Consider the following 18,445-nt stretch of genomic DNA (forward strand, 5'->3'; position numbering starts at 1 on the left):
TTACTGACGGAAATACTGCTAATCAACATTTTTACGAGAGCATTTTCATACATCGTTATTCTTAAAAATTATTTTCATTTTCTTCTCTATTTCAATACAATTAAAGATAAGTAATTAGTTTTAGTATATTTAAGTACGTAATAGTTATTTGTCTGTACGCTAGTTAAACTCGCTTCTCCTAAGTATCAATTGCTTTATATCTATATTTATCTATCTATCTGTCTATCTAACTATCTATCCATCTACCCATTTATCTATCTATCTATCTATATATATATATATATATATATATATATATATATATATATATATATATATATATATGCGTGTGTGTGTGTTTATGTGTGTGTAAACCAATTTGTGTGAACATACCTCCTGGCAAAGTTGGGCGCCCCCATTTCTTATGTAAATGTAATTAAAATATATAATAAATAATAAATAAATATATCTTATAACAATACGTGTAAGTAATAGGAATATTAACAAACCGGAAAAATAGAACTACACTAAATAAAATGAATAACAACCAACCGAATATAAACTGAATATAAATGTTTTGCCTTTTTTTTCAATATTTTTTGGAAAATTATTTAACAATATTTTTTCAATAAAAAATTATTGTTTTATTTTTAACCATAAATGGTTAAGTGTAAGTACACATTTGATTTTTACAAGATTTTTTAAATTAATTTTTCTGTTTTGCTCAACACATTTTCTATATTTGTTTTTTCAAAACTCTGAAATTTATTTACGGAAATCGTAAATTGTAAGGGGAGCGAGCGAGCAAGACAAAGAGGAAATAAATATTTGTTTTTTTTTTGTCTTCGAGCGAGAGAGAGAAAGTGAAAGAGAGACACAAAGAGAGAGTTACGAACTGCCTGATGTCATCACCATATTTATTATAAGTCTGAGTACTTTCCAATCCTTCAGGATTCATCGTAAGGGATGGATTAATTTAACTGGTTTAGAACAATTTAGAAAAGTTTTTTTTCTTATTGATTTTTTTAATTTCATTCATCATTTTATTCTATTGAAAAAAAGAATAGTTTAGTTTTACGAAAGTTAACATTACTATACAGCCTAACATCACATGCACATGTAAGACAGTTTATCACTGGACAAGCAAAGTGTATGACATGTAAAATTTAGAATAGGTTATGTGATAAGACGGGGCCATTCAAAATGAATGTTTATGTTTAAATCAAAACTGAACCATGGTACTTGAATTTTGCATTAACATTTTTGTTTAGATCATTATAGTAATAATATTTTCAAAATCCATATTCGGCCCCATACAATGCAATGTAAACTACAATTTTTGTGGACTACGTCATTGCGAGAAATTATGTGAAACTTCCTTGCGGCAGATCGCGATGAATTCCCTACTAGCGAACCCAACCAATCAGTTTAATTTAAAAATAACCAATTTCATAGATTTCGGTGGTATTGAAATTATTGCAAGTGTTTAACATTTATTGATGTCTATTCAATCCCGGCAAGGTCGGGTCTCTATATTAATAAGTTTAAAAATGTATTTATTTGTCCCAAATATAAGATACTTTTATCACAAACATCTTCCGGGAATACGGAAAACAAAAAACAAACAAAACATTTTCAATATTTTCTATTTTGAGTTATTATTATTTGTTGAAAGCTAATAAGCAGATTTTTTTTGTTTTTAGATGCCAAATTATGACAGTCAAAGAAAATCAAAATAAAAATAAAAATGAAAGTAGATACTGCAAATCATTAAAGCTGGAATGGAAGTTTCTGTCGCCAGAATAGACATATTCTATAGGCTAATACGATTGGACATTTTCCTACACACATATACACGCGCTCCAGTCGTTCAACTCTTAGTTAAATGATCTTTATTCTGTAACAGTTAATTTTCTAATGAATAAAACCGGACGTTTTTCTCAAAGAGACATTATATTAATCACAAATTAATCTCAAAGAGAGATTATATTAATCACAAATTAATTACATTTCTTAAATGTAATTAATTTGTGATTAATATAATGTCTCTTTGAGAAAAACGTCCGGTTTTATTTATTGAAAATTAACTGTTACAAAAAAAAATAATTTAACTAAGCGTGACTTAGTACAATTTTAGATTATATTTTAAAAAGGTCCATTTATTTTTTGTTATGCACGGCATTATAATTTTAACGTTAAAATAGGGACTACTAATTGTTTTCAAATTAATTAAATCACTACATTTTTATATAAATAAATAAAGAAGGTAAGATGTAAGCATTGTTTCCTGTGCATATCCTTTAAGGTGTATATAAAAGTAATTAAATTTCATAGGACGCAATAAATGCAAAGATGCATTCGATATACACAAAATGAAATAACCAGAAATATAATAACGAAAGAAAGTAAGCTATTTCATTTTAATTGATTTGATATATATTATATATTATATATGTGCACACACACATTTATGACTGGCTTCTATATAAAGCCGTTTCAATTCATGCCAGTATGAGCAATTACGCAGCTTTACTATAATTTTCATTTGATGAGAAGAAAAGATGTCTTTGAAACTCTGCAGATTAAGGAAATGTCAATATATCCTATTAAGAGTACACTGTTTGAACTCATGCAATATATATATTTACAATCATAAATTTGTATTATATATATGAGGGCGAAACTCGAGTCTTGGACTTCCGGTTCTTTGGCTGCCATGGCTCTTGTGGGCTGCGACGTTGTTTGGCTGTGGAATTTATTATATGCAATCTCTCACATTCTGAAAATCATATATATATATATATATATATATATATATATATATATATATAAATCTGAATGTCTGTGTGTCTGTCTGGTCACGAATAGGCTCCTATATGGTTGACTGTTATCGAAAACTGATCACATATAATGATAGAAGATGTAACGAGACACAGGAATGGGTATGTTTGATCTGGCATAATGATGATTCCTTAAAATTCTGGGGTCTGCGTACACGCCTGGTCCACAAAGTATGACAATAGCAAATGTAAAAATTAAAAAAAAAACGTTTACAAAGGTTTTTGATATAGATGTACATAATAATAATTGATAAGTATGTTTTAACTTAAATAGGGATGGTATAATAAAATTGTGGGCTCTGCGTTCGCGCCTGGTCTCCATAGAATGGAAATAGGCACAAAATTTAATAAAGACTTGCCATATCTGTCTGCGTAAGTATACTTTAATAATTATGTTTCAGTTTGAAGAAATATGGTATAATAAAGCTATGGGGTGTTAGTTCGCGCCTGACCTCCATAGAATGGAAATATGTCACAAAGTTTTACAAGGTTTTTTAATATAGATCGACAGGATATTATGATAAGGGTTTCAGTGAGAAAAGGTATGGTATAATAAATTATGGGGTTTATCTATTTTATTTTTACTTTCATCATATTTTGCTTTGGTTTTGATACCCCCAAATTCGAAGCTATCTCACTACAACTCTTCCGTTTCATAACCTATCATAATTTCATAAATCAGAGTCCATTTTCTGTAGGCTGTTTTTGAACCCAGTCAACGACGGGTACTCTTGCTAGTATATATATATATATATATATATATATGAACAAATGATTAATAAAACATGTTAAAAGACATCTTGAAAAAGAGTTAAAAACCTATTTAATTTTAAAAAAGGAAGCACAAGATAAGTGGTAGTCCTTAATCCGCGGAGTTTCGAAGAAATATTCTCCTTCTCATCAGAGGGCAGGTATTAGCAAAATGCAGGATCGGATTTTGCATATAAAAGTATTTAATGAAACTACAAGTAAGTCACAGATCTTACTTGGTTAAAAAAAGGGCGAGGTAAGGGGAATAGGAGGTAAAAGAAAAATGATAAAAAGATTTCACATGAATGGATAGTCCGGTGAAGGGTAACAAATCCAAGAATGGTAAAATCCAAAACGGTCAAATTTTAAATGTCCAATCCAATGGTTAAATTCCAAATGGTCCAAAATGATGCAAAAGGCAGAGTTCCTTGGAAAAAATCGCAAATAAAATGAATTCCAAATCATTAAAAGAAAAATCACTGGAGAGAATATTTAAAACACGCCTGTCAAGGCTGGGAGAATGAAGTAAATTCAAGGAGAAATCAAGTAAATATGTATATATATATATATATATATATATATATATATATATATATATACACACATATATATATATAGTAATGAAATCAAAGAGATGTAGTGTTTACCTGATATACGCAATGGTTAACTTCAAACTAATATAAATAAAAGTATATATATATATATATATATATATATATATATATATATATATATAGTTAATTCCCAAATGAATAAAAAGAGCAATACGAAATGGAGAGTAGGGCTGATTATGCGCAGATTGTTATTTACATCTTTTTACATATCCAACTTTATTCACTTCTCTCCTTGGCAATTTGTGATTACAATAAATGGTTGTTACACGTAATCCATAACTAGCAAATTCTAGCATGGCTACAAATATTATTTGCTGATTTCTTTTTTGTCCTTTGATGAGGAGAATGCCAAGAATATAATATTTTGAAACTCCACGGAGTAAGGACTGTTTGAATTTTTTGTGGAGTATTCAGTTAAACAATAAACTTTGATTGTAATGTTCAGCTTAGAATGTTAATTTTCTTTTCCTTATACAGGGTGGCCACAAAGTCACGCACCAATGTTAATATTTTACATGTAATATTTTATGTGCCTCAGATTCATAACTTAGTAATCTGTTGCTTGTGTTGTACTAAATATTACTTTAATATTTTAATAATATTTAACATTATTAAGGTGTGTATTTATAACCAATCGTAATTTGATTATTTTATTTTAATTTACCGCGGTTCTTTTAAAATAATAAGAAGGTTAAGTTTGTTAAAAAAAGGGCAGAGAACAATGAACAAGGTAAAAGGTACATAACTCTGTTAATAGAGAATCATCAAGGTCAGTCAGAAACGCACGCACTTAACGCCCATTTTCTTTTGTTGTTAAGTGTATTCGTTATCATTTTTTTCTGATTTTCGATGTAGTTTTAGCAGTAGTCAATTTAAAGCTTCTTATATATATATATATATATATATATATATATATATATATACGTATATATATATATATATATATATATAGGAATCTTCAGATTGACTACTATATACATATAACGAATATACATATTCTTATTTATTTAAGGAATATTTACGTTTCAATGATAATTACTTTTCTACAAGAATTTTAAATCATATTTCGTATTAGATTTGACGCATATTTATTAATTGCAAATGAATTTTATTATTACAACATTATACAGATTAATGGAAAAAAAAAACAGTTGTCGAACTTCCGCGCGTCGCGTTAGTTTTAGGCAAAGATACAGTGTAAGACAAAGATTTGTAGAAAGATTTTAACGAGCGGAGAGTTTGGGGGACAGGAGAAGACTATACGTTGAGAGTCAGCCGAACAGCCACCATGAAAAGAAAAAAAAGACAGAGCAAAAATAGAGTCGCAACGTCGGTTCCGTGAAAAAGAATAAGTTAGGAGGCGAACTTTATACGTCCGCTTCAATGGCAATTATCTTTATTTTGGGTGGACTAAATTATTATAAATTTATTCACCAAAAACTTTTCCGAGTTGATCGTATTTACATGTCTTATTAAAAGCTGTTTTTCAACTACTTTACATATGTGTACAATTCTTTTTTTTTTTTTTGCAGGTGGGTAGCACTTGACCTCCAATATAACGAAAAATACTGCTCATCATCATAGAAAAACCCTTCGCGTAAGTTCCATGATATCTCATTTCTTTAATCAGAATATCTGTATTCGAAATTTGTAATGTATTTCTGTTTTGAATAACCATTTCTCATTAAGGATATGACTGTTTTCAAAGCAATAACTGTATAATTAAAAGCAATTGCCAGAACCTTTGAAATTCTAAATCTGGATGTCATCTCTGATGTATATTGTTGACATGCAGTCCATCGACGTGCGACGCGAACAAAAGCAATATAATACGATGGTACCGCCATTGACTAGGACATCATTCCTATCTACGTAGTCTGTAATGTAATTCCAGAATATATATATATATATATATATATATATATATATATATATATAATTTTTTTTTGAAAAAGAAATAAAGCAGAGTTCTCAATTATAAGGAAAATCCGACAATAAGAGCGTATTTATATATATATATTTTGTTTACAAAAAGTTTTTAGATGAGACAAGTTATTGGTACCGTCGGTTTCAAATCCGAAAATTAGGACCGTTTTAGATACCCATATCGAGCTCTTGTCAGCGAATACTCATCTATTTTGGCTTTGAAACCGACGAAAAGAGTACTTAAGTTGAAGTTTCACATTTTACACTTTACCGATTTATATGCTATTTGTTTTTTTTTATTTACATTATATTTTCTGCAATATGAAAATACTGTAAAAATACAGTGCAAGGACCAGGTCCCTTATGTAAGAGACGCTTTATGTAAGAGGTGCCTTAAATAAGTTCCCAGATTTTTTTGTACAGGTTTGTTGATGTTTTCATGGAGTATATGATGAGATTCTGTCGGAAAAATCCAGCGCTGTACACATTAGGTGTTTTCACCAGGACAATGCACCAATCCAGAAATCCATGTTTGTCACAAACTATTCGACCAACATGGGCATACAGACTGTTCCTTAATCCTTTTTTTTAAATTTAGACCTTGCATATTAACTTTTGGTTGTATTTGTAAGTTCCACGAAAACCTTAGAGGCTTACGTTATGAGACATTTGAGAAGATGAAAGAGGCGTTGACGAGGGTCATTGACACGCTCACACATGAGGACTTTCATATGTCTTTCTATAAGTGGTTGAAACGTTACAACATGTGCATTGCAACCGGAGAAGATGACTCCAAACGATACTAGAGATTTATATGCTTAATCTCAATAAAAGTGCCCTTACAAAAAGTTCGGAAAATTATTGAAGGCAGCTTGTATGTACGGTTATGCAATCGATTAAGGTATAATTATATTATTGATAATATAATAAAAAGACGTCCACCTTAAACTATGAAAAATTGAGATTTTGAGGTCGTTTTAAAAAGGGGCGAATGTGTTATGTGGACAATGTAATTATAAAAACATACCTTTTATTAAAAATTGATAAACTTCCAGTAATTCATGAACTCCCTTACTGGACAGCATTTGCTCGGTTAGTCATTGCATTAGTTTGACCATTTTATCGCTTTGACCTTAAATATACGCAATTTTAGATATTACTGTTGACAATCATCCAAATTAATTCCATGGTTTAATAACTCTTATTCGATGTAATTTCATGAGATCTATTCACCGTTCTTTGCCGTATACTAGTTTCAATAAAAGAAGATGTAATCCATAGGGTTTGGGCTTTATTCAACAGAAGTGAACGCCAATACAGAGGGTTTTTTCTTATTTTTCGAGAATAAAATAGGAAAATGTTATCCACATATGTGTGTATTAGGATTGAGAGTTTCATTGGAATTCCATCAAATTCCACTCGTAACATGTATATATGTCATCTGTTGATGTTTCGCAGTTTTCTCATTTCCTTGGCTCGCCAGTTGTATAGCCAGATAGATTCATTGGCAATTATGAAAAGTATTTTCTCAGTATTGAGAGAAAGAGAAAACACATCAATCTAGTGATGAGATCCAGATTTGGAATTTCAATCTTTACTACATTAACAAATAGTTTTTTTTTTTATATCTAGTTAGCGCCATTTATATTTTGATATTTAGGAAAATAGATAGACAGTTATTTTATTTAATAGATCGAGAATTAAAACTATAAAATATATCTTTAGTTGAAAACTACAAGAAGCTTCTCCTAATAAAAACTACAAGTATCCGAATTTTACAAAAAACACTTACAACCGTTATAGAAGTAAACCTAATATATATATATATATATATATATATATAAATACTTAATTTATTCACATGAAATTAATATACGAAAGTATAGATTTATGCGTAAACTAAGTATTTACTTCAAAAGTTCTCAATACGTACGTAGAGCTAGTTAGTAATTTATAAAATATATATGGCGATTAAACTACACTAAATATTCGGCGTTTCCTCCACTCTAGGACACCTCAGGCTTATATATATATATATATATATATATATATATATATATATGTATATATATATATATATGTATATATATATATATATATGTATATATATATATATATATATATATATATATATATATGATACTGTTCGGTTTTAAAAACTTCATATTAGTCAGCAAAACACGCTTAAACAATTACCTTTATAATAGAAAGCGTACATGTTTTAAATGTTTATAACTATATATACTCCAGAGAATAATGTGTATACACACATACACACACACACACACACACACATATATATATATATGTATGTATGTATATATATGTATATATATAGATGCATATATATATATATATATATATATATATATATATCGGGAAATAGAAAACGTATACATAGCATTAGAAAAATATAATCGATTCGCCAACATTTTCAGGGGACTTTCTCAGGATGACAAAATGGATGACGAAAATTAATTTAAAACCAATGATAAGCCGAAACATTTTCGCACAAGCTTTTGTTTTAAAGGTAAGCATTTATAATTTGATTAAAAATATGTTTTTATATAATTTTTGTATAACTTGGGGAGAACGCAGAGCGAACATGCAATAGATGATGTTAACGGATATACCATTTAAATTTAAGATATTGCAATTCAAAATTCGCTTGCGTCTGCAATAACTATTAACAGGGCCGAAATACAATTTTTACATTTGTGTGCCTAACATCTAAACCGTGATTGCTTCTCACAGGGACAAGTATGTTGCCTGTTCTACAGTCGCCAAATCAGAAACTCTCTAAATCTGCACGAAAAAAAAAACACCTCAAAATATTGTATCCACGTGTATTGAGAACATAAACACAAAGAAACATAAATTTTGCCTTTTGTTTGTTTTCTATTTAAACAAACCGAGCTTCAGCAACGCGTGGTCGGAGACAGCTTTTAATTATATATATATATATATATATATATATATATATATATTAGCGTAAATCTTAGAGTTCCGATTGTCGCCTAAGCGGTCAAGCTTTAATCCTAGCCTGAGGTAGCTGCTAGTATAGACACACTAAGTAGCTGTGATATAGCGAAAGGATTTGCATGAAGATTACTATATATATATATATATATATATATATATATATATGTGTGTGTGTGTGTGTGTGTGTGTGTGTGTGTGTGTGTGTGTGTGTGTAGTTTAAACTACTAAAATGTGTATATATTCACTTTTTCTTAGCATAAAATGAAGAGAGTACACACGTCTTTATATGGTGGCAATGACATTGTGTTCGGCATTTGGTCTCACTAATATAACAATCTCATAATTTATAAAAATAGACCAGGAAAACTCTTCTACACAACTAATAGTCACATACAACATGTAGGGGACTGGGATATATAAATCCCAATCCCGTTACAAAAGAATAATGAAACGAATGGAATGAAGGAAACAAAGACTAAATAGATGGATAAGGTAAACGTGTCGTTTATTTACTGTTGAAAGAATGAATGTTTTAGATATAACACGTGTTCATGCCCGCGCAGGTGTAACCATCATTTGTTGCAGGATTGGTAGTATAGAAGGAAAAAGGAAACGTGTGTTCATCTCAAGTTCGGGTCACTATCATTTGTTCGCGCGTGGGAAAAGAACTGAATGATGTAGTGGAAAATGGGAACAGTCCAGCGTGTAGACAAAGAAGAGGATAGAGAGTTGACGTCAGTTAGCAGTCAGCTACGCGAAGGTGTTCTCAGGGACCAGTAGTAGATAGAGAGAGAAAGAGTGAGAATATCCATCCAGTTCATGGAGAGAGAAAGGGTGAGAATGTGTACGTACGGTCTGTTAGCTTTTTGTCACACATAGTAGCAAGAGGTGTAAGGTACGCGTGGGCGCGCGCCTGACTAAACGGCGGCAGCTAGCGCGCCGAGCAACCACTTAGGAGGCTAGTCTCAAAAAAGGGAGAAGCCGGTTGTTGCTCTTTCTTTTATAGGTGTTTCTGCTGGTCTTTTGCGCATGTGTGGATTTCCATTGAAAGCGGAAGTGACGTCGTCCATGTGTGCGTTCATGTGCGCGTGTGTGAGTACATGTGTGTACGTTAGCGTGTGTGTATATACACGTGAATGTGAGTGTATGTACGCGAACGTGAATATATGTACGTGTGTGAACGTGGGCGCGTATGTCTGTGTGCGCGTGTGTATGCGACAAGTAATATAGCTTGAAATGTGAACTCGTGTTTTTGTGTGAGACTAGAATAGGCTCGCGCAAACATCATCTTTACTAAAACTTGCAAACAAATCAGAAACTCGCCGGGATATAGTAATTTAAAATAGGACTTGAAGATGGTCAACTTTAGAAGACAGTGTATAATGGAAAAAAAACAGCTTAGGCACAGCTCTGCAGAATAAATCACGAAATACTTTATGACCTATTTATATTGAGTGTCTATTAGTTTCTATATAATCAAATAAGATATTTTTCCCTTTTTCTTTTTTTTAAATACTGAGTGCGAATTAGAAATAATCTTCTCAGTTACATTCTGAGGGTAATTTTCTATTGAACGAATTCATATGCATGTAGTCGTGTCGTTCTTTTCCGAAGAAATGCAGGTTTTGATTTGATTAGTTTTATATTAAAAATCCCAGCTTTAGGCAAAACCACTGAATGATAAAATAAAGAGTCTTTCAAAACCGTATTAGAATTCTTTGATCCTCCTTATAAAAAAACACAGATATTCTGTTTTACTCTTTATTCATGTATTGCAAAACAGAAATATGCCCTTCAGAAAGATATGAATTGGTTTGCGTATTTTAAGCATGTCGACACTTTAGTGGGTCATTTTACGCCGAAAATATGTCATAACCGTATATAAATACAGAATAAATAAAATATTCAATCAAAATTGATGATTTTAAAGCATACATTCACTTTATATTCCTCCTGATGATATTTAAACGGAAGTTATGATAATGAACTGCTTATATTATAAGTAATTTTGTCAACTTTTTAATGCATACATGTATCTAATCCGTTTGGTAAATACCATTATTATTTTTATTATAACTATTAATAATACTAGTAGTAAATGTTACAGATAGCAAAAGGTTATAGCGCGTTGGCTTAAGTGATTCATGTGAGAGTGATGTTTAAAATGGTTAAATTGCTGCTTTCTTCATGCAATACTAAGTCCTATTCATCCTTTAGTCTGGATTAAACTGGTACCTATTTACAATGCCTCCCCACGGGACAGAGTTAGACACCAGGGTCGTTTTTTAACGTGGAGAAAAGGAACAACAATAACAATTGTCTCAGTCGTGAAGGATTTCTCCTCCACTGACAGAGAACAAGAAATTGAAGCGCAGAATCTGAAGAACAGATACTACACTGTGATCTTGTCCCGAATAGTAAAATTTAGGTCGCATATCATTATCATAATACAAGTTTATACAAAATCTCAGCCATATCGATCCAATAGTTACCGATCAAAATTGGTATGGACAGATTGAAAATAAACAGATAAACACAAAAAAATAAATAATATAAAAGTTACTATAAATTTTATTAATATTCTTTTCTTCTTTTTCTTCTTCTTCTTCTTTATTATTATTATTATTATTATTATTATTATTATTATTATTATTATTATTATTTACACACTAGGAGTAGTCACGCACGCCACCAGCTCTTTGAGAACAACTTGTTGTTTTCTGGATCTGAGTGAAAAAAAGTCTTCCCAGATTTCAAGATTTTTCAATTCGTTCGAAAAACTTTGCAAAATAATTTGTATTATCGCAACAGCCGCTTACCATTGATTTTTCGTTGGCGGCGATCATTGATCTTTACTGGAATTTGGGTGGCAATAAGCCTCACCAAGGTCCCCGTCCTCTTTGCTCTTATCCATCGGAGGTCTGGCTAGTGCTTTCTTTCCTCGTTTTTTTAATCCTCCTTTACCCTGATCATTTGATGTGATGCCGTTTAATAGTGGCACATAAAATGTTGGTGGTATTTTTCAATTATATAGTCTCAGTTTTCATGATTCCATGGGGTGTTCCTTTGTGTTTAGGATCTGTTCCCATTTTGTGTCCGGTTTGAGTGCAGTTTATGTGTGATGTTAGTCTCTACATTCAAGGGTTTTGCTTACTATTTATGCAGTTTTCCTTATAAGAATCCGTTGTATATTCTCTGCCATCACTCATTCCAATCTCTCCTATTCTTGTTTCAAAGTTTTTCGGTATCTTTCCTAGCTCTCTTACTATTAGTGGTGCTATCCTGACCTTCTTCATTTTCCAGACTCCTTTGGTCTCTCTGGACAGTTTTATGTATTTATGCAACTTTCCCGTGCCTTGATCTTTACTCTGTGGTCTTCTGGAACAACAAAATCTTCAAGCTTGCAGAACATTTCCTTATTGCTAACTATTATGACACCCAGCTTTCTTTCTTTGATGGTTTATCCGTTTGTATATTAATGCCAACTATGATATTGTGACTTTCATTTTCCAGTATTTTTTTCCGATTTGTATTTGTATCATTTGTGTTTTCAAGATCTAATATACTGCCTTCCCTACTTAGTAATGTCTATTTTTATATTTTTGAGCTAGTTGGCTGCACTGACTCATTATGTAGTTTATTGTTTCGTCTCTTTGCCTACAGAATGTACATTTGCTGTTTTCTTGTGTCTTGTCGATCCTTGTATTAATGTGTTTGGTTCTAATTGCGTTATCTTCCTTAGCTATTATTAGCGATTCAGTTTACCTACTAAGGTTTACTTTTTGTTGCCATTTCCAAATGTTTTTATTAGTCTTTTTTATTGTAATCTTTATGAATCGTCCATGTAGCTGTTTCTCTACCCATTTTCTTTCCTTGTCTTATTCCTCGTCTCCTTTTGTTTTTCGTTTCCTCTGTGTCTCACGCTGCAGTAATTATTTAGTCTGTGTTCCGCATTATGTATTTTTCTAATCGTTTTTTTTTTTTTGTGTGTGTTCTATACTGAGCAGCCCTCTTCCTACGGCTTTAATTTTTCATATGTAGTCGGTCCATATCATCCTTTAGCTGCGGTGCATTGTGCATCATCATAATGTCTTGGTTCTCAAGTAAAGATTTCTTAGTCCTTGGGTCCAGCTCATAAAAGGTTCAAAACATTATTAGTGACACTGACAACATGTTTATCCATTTATAAACTTTCGACTGTTCAGTTTTGTTTTGAGGGATTTTTTTTCTTCTTCTGGGGTATTTCTTCCCTAATTTTCTTTCATTTCCGTTGCTTTTATGGCTTCTGCCTTCAGCATTCCCAAGTACTCCCAAGTGTCGCTATCATGTTCACCTAGTGCCCTAATTTCTATTTGATTTGGTAGTACTATGCCTTCTGTAGCTTTTATTTTTTCTGTTCTCCTGGTCGGTAGTGCGCATTTTTCCATACCGAATTATATTATTATTAATATTATTATTATTATAATTATTGTTATTGTTATTATTATTATTAGTAGTAGTATTATTATTATTATTATTATTATTATTATTATTATTATTATTATTTGTTTTGATCTACAGAGATTTATGACTAAGAAGGGTGAGAAGTGTGCTATGCTTTGTAAAGCTTATTATATCTCAAATTTAAGAGTAGTTTGCAGTACACTTGTAAGCTCTTAACATATTATCCTCATTTTCTCTTTTATTCATCATATATCATGAGAGTTGTTTCTAAAAAAGGGGAACACTGTGTTTTGGGCTCTAGTTTCATAAAAATGCTTATACATTTATATTTCCGGCATATTGTTGGTTTTCTTTTTCTCCCCCCCCCAAAAAAAAAACAGTTCATTGTCAGCGCAATCTGGTAATGAATCAGCATTATCAATTTGTTGATTAAATATATTTAATATTCCGTGGAATTTCCACGGTCTTGCTGATAAGAATTTCTTAAATAGCAGACAAACTGTTTTCGAAATCGCCACAAAAAAGAACACAAAAACAAAAACAAATACATATTAGAAGCAAATGATGCTTGATGCCCTCAAGTTCGCTAACAGTCTTTCTGATATACAAAGAGAGGAAAACGATAATATAAAAAGTGGAAATAAGTATTTCAGCATGAGAAGGAAGAATAAGTTGTCCACGAATCCACACAAAACGGAGTTTACATAGGGTTATTAATCAAGATGGGGAAAATGGCTGGAACAAATGACTGGAACAAATGACTGGAGATTGAAGTCAATAATAATTAAGACACTTTAAGATAGATAGGGTAGTTGCGGACATTCTGTAGTTTGCGAGACTTGACGAGAATTTTTAGTTTAGTACAGTTACTGTTAAACTCCTGTGCGTCTCGAACCAAATTGATCACGCTAAACTCAACCGAGTAGTATGGAGACGACTGTGACTGTAAATCTTAGTCCTCAGAGGATTGATGGCGGCATACACATACTCAGATTTCAACTGATATTTACAGACTGTCATGGAGTTTGGGTTCTCTAAGTTTAGATATATTTTATTTTTATACCTGTTAATCCATGGATATTTTCTTAACAAAACATATTAGGTTTGAGCATGCAAATAAATAACTAAAATAATGACACCATACACACTTTATAAAAAGAGCATATTCTCAGCAGTAAACTGGGCTGGTGCATCGGCTACTAGTCTCTCGCTCCTAGACAAGGTTCAAAAGAGAGTCGCAAATCTTATAGGCCCTGAACTGGCATCTAAGCTTCAGCCTCTGTCCCATCGCGAAACATTGAATCACTCTGCCTGTTCTACAAGTATTTTCATCGTGAATGCTCTAACGAACTGCAAGCACTTGTGCCCCCACGACGTGAGCACCCTCGACAAACCCGACAGGCTGCAAAAGCCCACCCCCATACTGTAGAGATCCATACATGTAAAAGATATTTCTATTCCAATAGTTTCTCCCTCAGAACCGCTAGACTTTGGAATTCCATTCCAGGTCCCTGCTTCCCCAACTGTACCGACGTGCAGAAGTTCAAGCGCAACGTGAACCGACATCTTGCTGCCCAAATCCCTACATATTACCCCAGTAGTTGTTACCCCTTATAGTAGCCCTATACACCAAAGTGGCAATGTGCCTTGTTTGGGGTGAAAACGTAATAAAAAAATGTTTATACAATTCAGATTTTCATTTAAAATGATTAAAGTTCAGGTTGCTCCCATTTTCTGTTACTTACACTCGCATATACACAGCAACAATTATTAGCTTTCTCGATATTTATTTTTCAGGTAAGTCATTCTTGGTATACGAGGGCTTCTTTACGAATTGCGTCACTGCACTGTTTCTCTTAAATGTTGTTCGACTTTACATTTATGTTGTCCTTGGTGATTGGGATTTAATCTCCATATTCTGAAATTAGGGTTATATTAGCTTTTCGTATTGCCTAACAGACAGAAAAAAAACGGGATACACAAGACTGAAAACGTCCCAAAACATAACTGCTGGAATCAAATATTCCTAAAAAAAAATAATTAATATGCATCAGTTAAATTATAAACTGACTTTGAGGGGAATTGAAACATCAACACTCTAATTCGACATGCAATTAAAAAGTATGCCGACAGAATTATAAATTATATGAACTAAATAGAATTTAGGCTAATAAATCACATTTGTATTCTGACTAAGATCGATATACTATTTTAATATTGTCAATATAATAACGTTTTTTTTTTTTTGCTATAAATCACCCCAGAGCGGACAATGAGTAATATAAAAAAAATTATACACGAAGCAAAATTTAACAAAAAATAGAGCCTGTCAGTAATAAAATAATTTCTCATGGCTATCAAAGATCATATGTGACAAAATTATATATCACACTATATTAGTATTGTATAATTTTTTTATCTCTTTTGTCAGGCTGTAATATATATATATCAATACTGATATCAATATAGCAATACATTTTCCCATGTACGCTTTTTAAAATGATAATATGTTCACTAATAAGAGATTACGTTATAATTAACTAATAATTAATTAACTAATATATTAATTAACTAATAAATAACTAATAAGAGATTAAATACCAAATAACTAAGCTTTCGTTGGATGATTTCCCTGGATCACTTACTAAATTTTCTGAAGATTGCTGTGGAAATGATTACAAATTAACATAATATTTATTGCATACTTTTATTGTCTGTATAAGTAAGGTCTTTAGTATATGCATAGGATGTCCTATAATGACCCGACACATCTGTTTGTCAAAAAAATTAAATATCAATTAAATAAAGAAATGATTTTTTTTATTTTTTAAAATGTATGTAGAATGCCATTTTATTCCACAGTCTTAAATATTAAATCGGTCAAACGTTTCCCATCATTGTTAACACACACTGTAGATGTTCACTACAGTTTTCAATAACTCGATAGATCGTTTCAAGTAGTATAGCACCAATTTTAGGACGAAAGGCTCGTTTTAAGTCTTCAAGAGATCGAGGGCGGTGGCTGAATATTTGTAACTTCAAATATTTCCACAAGAACAAAACTGCAAGAGTGTAGCAGAGAAAAGTTTGCGGTCCAACCAATCTCAGCACGCAAGGAAATACATTGATTCGAGAACATTTCCTTCAGAATGTTTGTTCCACGTCTAGAACTATGAGAGGTGGCGCCGTCTTGTTTACTCCATACATTATTTCTGTACTAGAGTTTATTTAGTTTTGCCCCCAGAAAATTATTTAGCATGACACAATATTGCTGAGAAATAATTGTTACTGTACCAATGTTATTTTCGAAAAAGTACGGATCTCAAATGTGAAATATATGTATAAAAATTCATAAATACAGATATAGATTAACTTTGACCTTATTAAAATAAAATGGAATTCTGCGTTCATTTACAAAAAAAACAACATATTCTTTAATTGTTATTTTACGTTTTTGTAGCTACAAGAACATTTTGGGGCACCCTGTATAATCATACACAGTGCAACTCCCTTGTCTCCTTATTCAAAGAACATATTTAACAAAACCATGGGTTGTACGTACACACTTTTCAAGTGGCCATTTGGGAATTCCAGATGCTGTATGTGCTCTCCGCTTATCCCGGCATTTGTTTCCAGTTGTGCTGCACATTCACTTCACTTGCTACAGGTATTTAACAATGTCGACACAGGAGAGATGATTAGAGATTGTGCACCTCCTGGCAAAAAAATTTCACGCTTAGGCATCCCTTCGTGGGTATTCATAGTCTGTCAAAGACTGATGTAATCCGTGAATACGAATCCACATAGGTTAAACTCTTATTCTTTCTTAATTTGTATATTGTAACTTTTATAGGAATTTATATTAATTATCGACATACTTATTAGCAATACTCAAATACGTAGACGTCATCAGTTTTACCCTAACAAAGCTGACGGACAAAGCCAGAACTTTTATAATAACGTTTTTTTTTTTTTAAATTAAAATTAACATTCTCTTATTTTATAATTATTTCTGGATACAGAACATTTAACATAAAAATATGAATATTTCCGGTATTCATTTGCAAAGTACAGCTATGGAATTGACGAATCTCTACCTTGATATCAAGTTTAACACACCCACTTTAAGCCTTTAACCTTGAATATATAAAAGAAATATTGACATTTAGTAAATGTTAACTACTTTGCCCAGTTATGGACATTACATTTCAAATGTCTTAAATATAAGCTATCTCTTTAAACAGAAATAAGATCAAGCAAGTATAAGTAGCTAAAACGAGTAACAGCATTCACTTACTGAATTGTTTTTTTCCTTTATTTCTTATTTTGATACGAAAGAATATTAAGCTAAAGACATAAAACAACACATGGATAGACATGAAAAAAAGAACACGCAGTGTTCTCGTTTATTTTCCATCTTGACATGTGAGAGTAATAGAAACGTTAATTTACAGACAACAGCTTTCGATGTTCATTCTCATTGGGGATAGAAATAAATGGAGAACGATGAGAAACTACGTAAAACAGTTAAATTGCGATATAAAAAGCAACGTTAATAGTTACAGATGCGCGTTCATCAATAGATTTATGAGACTTTACGCATATTAGCCGAGCGAAAATGGTATTTCAAATTATGAGGTAGCGGAAAAACGTAAGTGATAGTTCATACATAATTATCATAGGCAAGTGAAATTTCTACTTTAACAAATTTTTATAACCTAATAGAAAAATATTTTAAATTGCTGACCAACATTGCATTTTGAAACAAATGATACAGACCAACCTCTCTTATTAGTCTGTGAATGTCTATATATTTGTTAGTGTGAATATGCGTCTGTAAATAATAAACAATATGAGCATAATAATTTTCGTCGTGGTTCTTGATAATATGTAAATATGCAATTGTCTCTC

General features: G+C 31.5%; 1 protein-coding gene across 11 annotated transcripts in view; it reads left to right on the forward strand.

Annotated features, from left to right (window-relative positions):
* LOC145241378 (G-protein coupled receptor dmsr-1-like) overlaps window positions 1-18,445 on the forward strand; it is a 921,194-nt gene that overhangs the window by 465,612 nt on the left and 437,137 nt on the right. For 8 of the 11 annotated variants that reach the window (XM_080104266.1, XM_080104273.1, XM_080104271.1 and 5 more), the window contains one exon: window positions 5,716-5,780. The exons of the other annotated variants lie outside the window; for them this stretch is intronic. The gene's annotated coding sequence lies outside the window, so the exon portion shown is untranslated. The remainder of the gene's footprint in view (window positions 1-5,715; window positions 5,781-18,445) is intronic. 11 annotated transcript variants of the gene reach the window in all.

This window comes from Euprymna scolopes, chromosome 20 (genome assembly GCF_053919585.1).
Source record: "Euprymna scolopes isolate OS-2025 chromosome 20, ASM5391958v1, whole genome shotgun sequence".
Classification (NCBI taxonomy): domain Eukaryota; kingdom Metazoa; phylum Mollusca; class Cephalopoda; order Sepiida; family Sepiolidae; genus Euprymna; species Euprymna scolopes.